Source organism: Manacus vitellinus, unplaced genomic scaffold, assembly GCF_001715985.3.
Source record: "Manacus vitellinus isolate BGI_N305 unplaced genomic scaffold, ASM171598v3 scaffold_7_pilon, whole genome shotgun sequence".
Classification (NCBI taxonomy): Eukaryota; Metazoa; Chordata; class Aves; order Passeriformes; family Pipridae; genus Manacus; species Manacus vitellinus.
Genome location: NW_021940813.1, coordinates 1,845,288 through 1,852,447, shown reverse-complemented (window position 1 = coordinate 1,852,447; position 7,160 = coordinate 1,845,288). Strand labels below are relative to the sequence as shown.

Below are 7,160 nucleotides of genomic sequence, written 5' to 3'. Positions count from 1 at the left end.
GTTCTCTGCCCTGAGTTTTACAAGGCACCGTGTGTCCCTGTCTATGCCAGTGGGTTGGTTAAGTCTCTCTCAATTATTCTAGAAAGGGTAACAAAGAGACAAACTCCAGGCAGTGCTGCCAGCTCTTGTGATTTTTGCCAGTCCTGCAATATTTGCTCTTTGTTCTCTTGGCTTTTGCTCCCAGATTAACGCAATGAAATTCCTCTTCCCATTGGCAAACAAGGGGAGGGGAACAAAAAGCACTCCAGGTGTCACGTCTACCTGGCAGGAAAGGAAAGCCAGGACCTGTGAGCTGGGAACCCCCAGGCAGTTAGAACTGAACTCAGACACGTCACCCCCATGAAAGCCACAGCTCCATCACTGCACTGTGGATATGGTTGTAAATAATCCCTGCTCAATAAATCAGAGTGACAAATGACTGCTCTTCTCTCTCACTGACGCCCACCACCACCCATGTATTATCTCATCACTCTCTTTTCTTACAGTTGTGCCTTCCTGCTGAGAGCTCCTGGTTTTTTTTCTGCTGTTCCAGGGGAAAACCTTCAGGGATTGTGCTCCCTTCCCCACACAGAGGTGCCCACAGCCAGATGCAGCAGGGCCCAGACTGAGCCTGGGGAGGAGACCAGCCAAGGCAGATCTCTTCAGATAGGCAGCTGACCTTCTTGGTAGCTCCAGTCTGAAGAGAACCAAGTGGAGAGGCCAGAGATACCATGCAAGATCTTTCCTCAGGAAATATGGGGTGCTGCTTGGCTGATAGAAAGGTGCCTTTAAGGAAAAGGTAGGTGAATCGCAAAGATTGCTGCATACAAACTTATCTTGTTCAGCAAGTTTATTCTTGCCTTTATTCTCCTCCTTCCTGTTAAAACCCACCATTGTGAATGATTCAGTGAGTCACAGTGGTGATGCATGTCTGGATATGGAAAAGTCATTCTGCTGCTGCTCCTGTTCCTTCTGTGAGCACATCAGGTGTAAGCATCCCCTTCCCTTCCTCTTTCACCAACACCAAGCTCTCCTGGCTGTGGCTCTCAGCATTCACCTGATGAGAAGTACTAGTGACTCGTGGCCCCACTGTGACTAACACTGCTTGCTTTGCTGTCATGTAGTAAAAGCACCTCAAGATGCTGTTTAAGTGTGAATGACTGGAAGTAACTAAACCTATGCATTGCCTTGACAAAAACGCAGGAATCTGAACTCTTCTGCTTCAGTTCTGCACAAGGATAACGCCATGGAAATCATTATTGCTGGTATCTAATGTGCAGCAGAGATGGAAAATGCTGTGATTTTTTTTTTTTCAGTGGTGTAACTCTCCTGATGTAATCATTACATAAGGATTTCATCAAAATGACTGCTGTGTTTACAAAGGCATCAGTAAACAGAGAATACCCCTGACAGGTCAGAAGTGATAACGTTTTCCTGACGCAGCACATAAATTGCCAAGTAAGTGTTCTCTTCATTTGCATCACTTTTACCCCAACGTAATTCCATTAATTCGACAGTTACAGGAGGGGTGTGGATCTCCCAGGAGGAAGTTCACCTTTACAGTTCTTGAAATGGATGGCATGTGGGTTTCCAGCAGCTGAACTGTGATTGTTCAGCAGAAATTAGCTCTGCACAGAGCTGATGGAACTGCACACAGCAGGGTCATTAAGAGGAAATGGGCAACCAAATCTTGTTTGCATCGTTTCAGAGATCACTTAGAGCTGGAAACCCATAAATGAATGACAGGATTCTTTGAGGAAACAGAGTGTTAAACTTTCTACCCTTAACCAGTCTCTAGACTGAGCAGGGACTGCTGTGGCAAGAAACTTTAGGATATCTCAGGTCCATCCCTTGTTCAGTGACAAAGGGATTAGCTCAGAGGAAGGTCTGACCCTGAACTCTTATCCTATCCCACTTGCAACACCATGCAAGGGATATTTCTGCCTTGCCTTTTCACAATGTGACCATATCTCTTGCATTCATATTCATGCCCCTTGGGTCTGAAAAGAGGTTTTTCTACATACAGTTAGAAATTTGTAGATCGCTTTAAGGCTTTTATCCTGGAGAAATGCACTCTAGGAGCCAAACAGGTTGCTGGCTGTTGTGTGAGCTTGCCTTGTAGTTTATACAATGCCTGATGCAAATTGAAAAACTTTGAAGTTTGAACTTCTGGACTGTGCTGTAGGTTTGGCTAATAGAAAGCCCTTCTGTGCTTCAAAGCTTTCGTAAGATGTCAAACATTTTGAGTTAATTAGGGTTAGAAGAAGTTTCACAGTTTGAATTTGTGACAGCAGAGAGTCAAATAAAGCTTTGCTTACAAAGTCTCTCACTTGGACATACCCACAAAGCTGTTCAGTGTTAATTCCCAAGTTTGCTTTACGATTTTTGGGTAAACATTGTCTCTTCTCTCAACCTCTGTGAAGGGACTCTTCCAGATCTTTGTTTGCCTTCCTTTCACAGCACAGTTTGTCTAAGTTTGGTGGGGATTGTGCTAACCTTGCCACCAAGTTTGCAGGAAGACTGTCAAAACACTTTCTACTTGTGCACTTTGAGATGATTGCTAACAGAGGGCTGGAGTTTCAAATACAACAGCAGCACAGATATGATGACTTAACAATTTACAGATGACTTCTGACAAAGCATTTGGAACATTAAGGGAGGTTCACCACTTTTAAGTTGAAAAAAGCAATTCAAGATTGTCACCTGAGCTAGGTGATGTTGTCTTGGTTGGGTTTATTTCTGACATTTTTGCTAGTCCTATTAGAATTTTACAGAAAAGATCTGCAATCCTTCTTTATTATTAGGGACAAGACACTAAAACTCAAGAAGAAAAATGTGTCTTGGGGCAACGTGAGCCTTTAAGACAGATACAATACCCTTTGTCTTACTGTTGTTTTGGACTGTAGAGAGGCAGGTCTCATCCCCACCCAATGAGACAGAACTGAAGAAAACCATTTCTGCAGTTCCAGTTGGTGTCCTTCACTCCACCAGGATTCTGTGGGATGGAGCCCAACACCTTTTGGAAAGTCTCCTCATGGTTGTCCTCAGCTCTCTGGCAGCTTCCCCTCTCTTCCATGACCACATGCCAGCACACGGCCTTTTGCACAAGCAGTTGCCATCACCTGTGCCTGGAAAAGGAATTCCCCCATCCCCACATCCCGCTGTGTTTGCCGCAGTGCAGGGTTTCCACCAAGGCAGGCCACAAGTCCTGCTGCTGGAAGTTGCAGTCCAAGGCTTCCTGAGAAGCTGAGAGCCTGGTCTCACACCGCAGCCCCCAAACCTTGCCAAGCTGTGCTCCCAGTGCCACTAATGGTTTATCTCCCAATTGCAACTGCTTAGGAGGTGCGAGTGGATTTGTACATCTTGTGTTCCCTTGGATGGGTCAGAGCCCCTGGCTGCAATCCCAGCATCTCCCACTGGCTGACTGGAGACATCCATCCTGCTCCACCACAGGAGAGGCCATTCCCTGTCCTGTTTTTATCAGACATGCCAGAGAAACTGAAATAACAGAAAATAAGGCAGAACTGGGGACCACACCAGCCATGAGTCATGCTGGGGATATTTGAATCAGTGGATCTCCCCTCATTTCCATATCCCCTGTTGGGGTCATGTTCAGCTCTTCCCAAAGCAGTAAGGCAGAGGAATAAATGTATATAAATAATGTAATACCCACCACTAGTTCTTGAGATACTTGAATGGCATTTCAAGGCTAGAGCTTGGGATTTTGTTTGGATGGAGAACATTGCTCCTCTGTTTGCTTTTTTATTTAAATGATCACAGAATGAGATATTAAAGTCTTGTCTACACTGGAAAAAAAAATAAAATAAACCGTTTTATATCACAAAACCAAAGCAGACAGCTTCATGCAGACACCACTATGTGACATTAGAGTCTTTTATTGATTTCACTGACGCCTCTTGGGAATAGCTCACATTTAAAGTCAAATATAAAAGGCCATTTTTATACTGGAATATTTCTGTAGGGAGGAGATGATGGTGTAACTGCACCACATATATTATAAGGAACTTCTAACACTTTGATAAGTAGACAAGGTCTTTGGGATTGCATGAGGGAGTGATTCCAGATATGAATCTTGGCCCAAAGACAGGCTTGAGGCTTATTCCTACACATCAGGGTCCAGGCCCTCAGCTGGGGTAAGCTGATGCTACTCCATTGATTTTTGAAAAACTGAACCAATTTCCAGCAGAGGAGAATCTGCTCCAGATTTCCCAGCTGCCCTATCAAAAATCTCAGAGTATTGACTGGGGAAAGAAAACAGGCCTCAGCCTGATATGAAAGAACATAATAGACCTTTAATTTAATTGACTTAATTTTATTGGCAGCCATTGAATGATGAAATGAAAACAGATGATCTGGATGAATAAGAAAAGGTTAGATGGGAGTAACCCATTAGTAAATATCAAGGCATCATCCTATTGTCCTCATTTAATAAAGGAACGGGTCAGTAAGTATCATCATAAACATTTTTACATTTTAGTGGAGATTTATTTGACATCATTACTAGCAGAGAGATGGATCCTTGGAACAGCAAGTGGTGAAACAGCCTAGCAGATGAGAAGCTAGTTCCTTTAGCTGGTATAAAGTAGCACAGCTCTACAGCTTGACCTATTTAATTCCACCTTTTTTAGCAGTTGAGCTATTACTTTGGACTGCTGTGGGATATTTGATTTTTTTTTTTAAACTTTTCTTTGACAAATCTTCCAAACTTACGTCTTCTCTTGCCTATCTCTAATGTCTTAAGCCACGATGTAACTCCATATACAGTGTGCCTGAGAGAGAAAGACTAGTAGAGGTAGTTGAGTTTCTTCTCAGGACCACCCCTTTCTCTTTCTCCACCCCAGGTCTTCCACTTTCCTCCTGACCTGGGTGCTGCCAACCCCTGATGATTTGGTGTTGTGCTTGCTGGCTCCTGAGAGCCAACAGGTCTGCAATGGCTGGACTGTGAACCTGGGCAATTGGAAGGACACAGGGCTCTGTGGAGTGGGCCAGCAAAGCAGGTTGTTCACAGCCCTCCAGGCCCAGGAGATTGGGAAGGGGTGGGCTGCTTTGGAAATAACCCTTCACATGTCAGACCTCGCCTGAAGAAGCAGCTTCTCCCCGTACCTGCTCCAAAATGGTCCCCTCTCATCTGCCCTGCAGACAAGCCTTCAGCTGTCTGGGTCTGCCTGGAAGTCCATCCAAACAGGATTCAACAGCCACACTAAAACCTCATCCAAGAATGGGAGTACCCTGAGGGATAGAACAAATATAATACCACGTGAAAGAGACAAAATTCAGATGAGATGCGGGAAAACCAGACATGACTCCTCACTTAACTCTTTATAACTTGCTAGTGGTGGGTGACACTTGTGCAGGAGAAGAGTAAGTTTTAACAGAATGTTGTCCAGACCAACTTTGAAAAAAGCTTTTCTGAATCTCTACCTGCAAATAAATAATTTAAAAAGAAACCCTAAAAGTAAAAAATAAAGAAAAGCTTAGATTTTTCTTCATTTTAGCTGGACTTGGTTAGAAATGGCTACTCCAGTAATGCAACATTTTTTGTGGTTATATATGCTGGGGTTTGATTTGGCCCTGTAGGTGCAAAAGCTGCAGATTCAACCTTCTTGCAAAGGTGGGACCGGGTTGCCCAACCTGGAGCTCCTGTTGAAGAACACAAGCCTCATTTTCCATGGCTGGAAGCTGCCCAAGGGCTGCCCCACTTCCCTCACTTGACAAGGCCAAACCCTGTATGAGCACCCTGGGCACTCAGGAAATCTCCAACACCTCATACCACCACTCCTTGTATGGGTTGTCTCATTCCCATCCCAGGGGACACACATCCTGCTGCACAGCTCCTGTGGGCATCCTTTTGTCCATGTTTCCAAGAAATGAGTTGGTCCTGCCTTGACAACCCTGGGCCAGGCTTTGCCATGCTCAAGACCAGCTCCATCATTTTGTGCCAGCTGCTGTCCCCACGTGCCTGCCCCAGATCTCTGCTGAGGATTTCTGGCTCCATGTAAGAGGCTGCTTGTCCTCCAGCTGGGATGGTGGATGCTGCTGTTGTTCCTGTCAGAGCTCCCCTATGGCTGTGCAAAACTGGGAGTGCTTAGGCTGTGCTGGTTTCTGCTCTGATTTTCATCTCCCCCCTCTCCCCAGCTGCACTAAAATGCCCAAACCTGGCTCTGTGCTTTCAAGGCACCATTCCCTTCCAAACCTGAGGGGCAAAAAGGCAGAGCCACCAGTGAGAGCACCAACAGGGCACCCAGTGACACCATACGAGCTGAGCTGGTGCTCCATGGAGCTGATCTCACAGCAGCAACTTATTTTTACAGTGTTCCTGCCCCTTCTCCCAATATCTTCCTCCTGCCCTTTCTCCCAATATCTTCCTCTTTGGCTTAATGAGTAGAGCCCTCACAGGCTTCACTGTGTGCTTGCTCACAGAGAGCTCACAAAAACCAGTGTTTATCCTCTGGTGCTGTGACCAGGATCGAGGAGAGGATATTAAGGACTCTGGTTTTAGGGAGACACACTGGCAGCTTCTCTTGTCCCAGAGCAGAGACAATTTACAGGCATTGTCCTCTCTTCCTGAGGAGTAAGACTGCTGAGGGTAGAGTTATGTGATGTCAGGGTGGGCCCTCTCTTATCATATTCCTGCAGGGCAAAGACCTAGCCACAGCAGAATACACCTGCTGCTGTGAGACCAGGTGTCAGAACTAACCTGAAAAATCCAGACACTTTCTCTAAAGAAAATCCCAAATCTAGCCCCTTCCTTCCCCCTTTCAAATATTTTCATTTTCAGCACTTTTCAACAACAACAACAACAACAAAGAGAGGTGAAAAAAATCAAGATTTTCCTGGGAAACAAATTCTCAGTGGAATCCTTCTGTCTGGTCCATAACAGAATATCTTGCAGGGGACTTCCCTGTTTGAATCCCAGCACCAGCACCAGCCTGTGATGCAGGATCAGGATGGCTTTGCCTGGCTCCCAGAGCTCCTGCCATCCAACTGAGCTCCACAAACTGTGCCTGGCGCAGGGTGGGCTCCACAGAGGGAGGGCTATTCCCTGCACTCTGCCCTGTTATGGAGGAAAAGCAGTTTGTATCTTAACACATTTTGCCTGGCAGGCATTTCAAAGGCTTCTCCTCTGAATCAGGGCTGCAGGCACTGCCTACATTTCCTTT

The 7,160-nt window shown here is 45.6% G+C and overlaps 1 long non-coding RNA gene across 2 annotated transcripts; it reads left to right on the top strand.

Moving 5' to 3' along the window:
- Positions 1-642: 642 nt before the first annotated feature.
- On the top strand, positions 643-5,445 carry LOC108641591. 2 transcript variants are annotated; one of them, XR_001922107.1, is made up of 3 exons: positions 643-778; positions 1,296-1,437; positions 4,842-5,445. It is a non-coding gene; the product is annotated as an uncharacterized LOC108641591 (long non-coding RNA). The 2 variants fall into 2 exon arrangements; XR_001922108.1 differs by lacking the exon at positions 4,842-5,445 and adding an exon at positions 2,886-3,509.
- Positions 5,446-7,160: the final 1,715 nt, after the last annotated feature.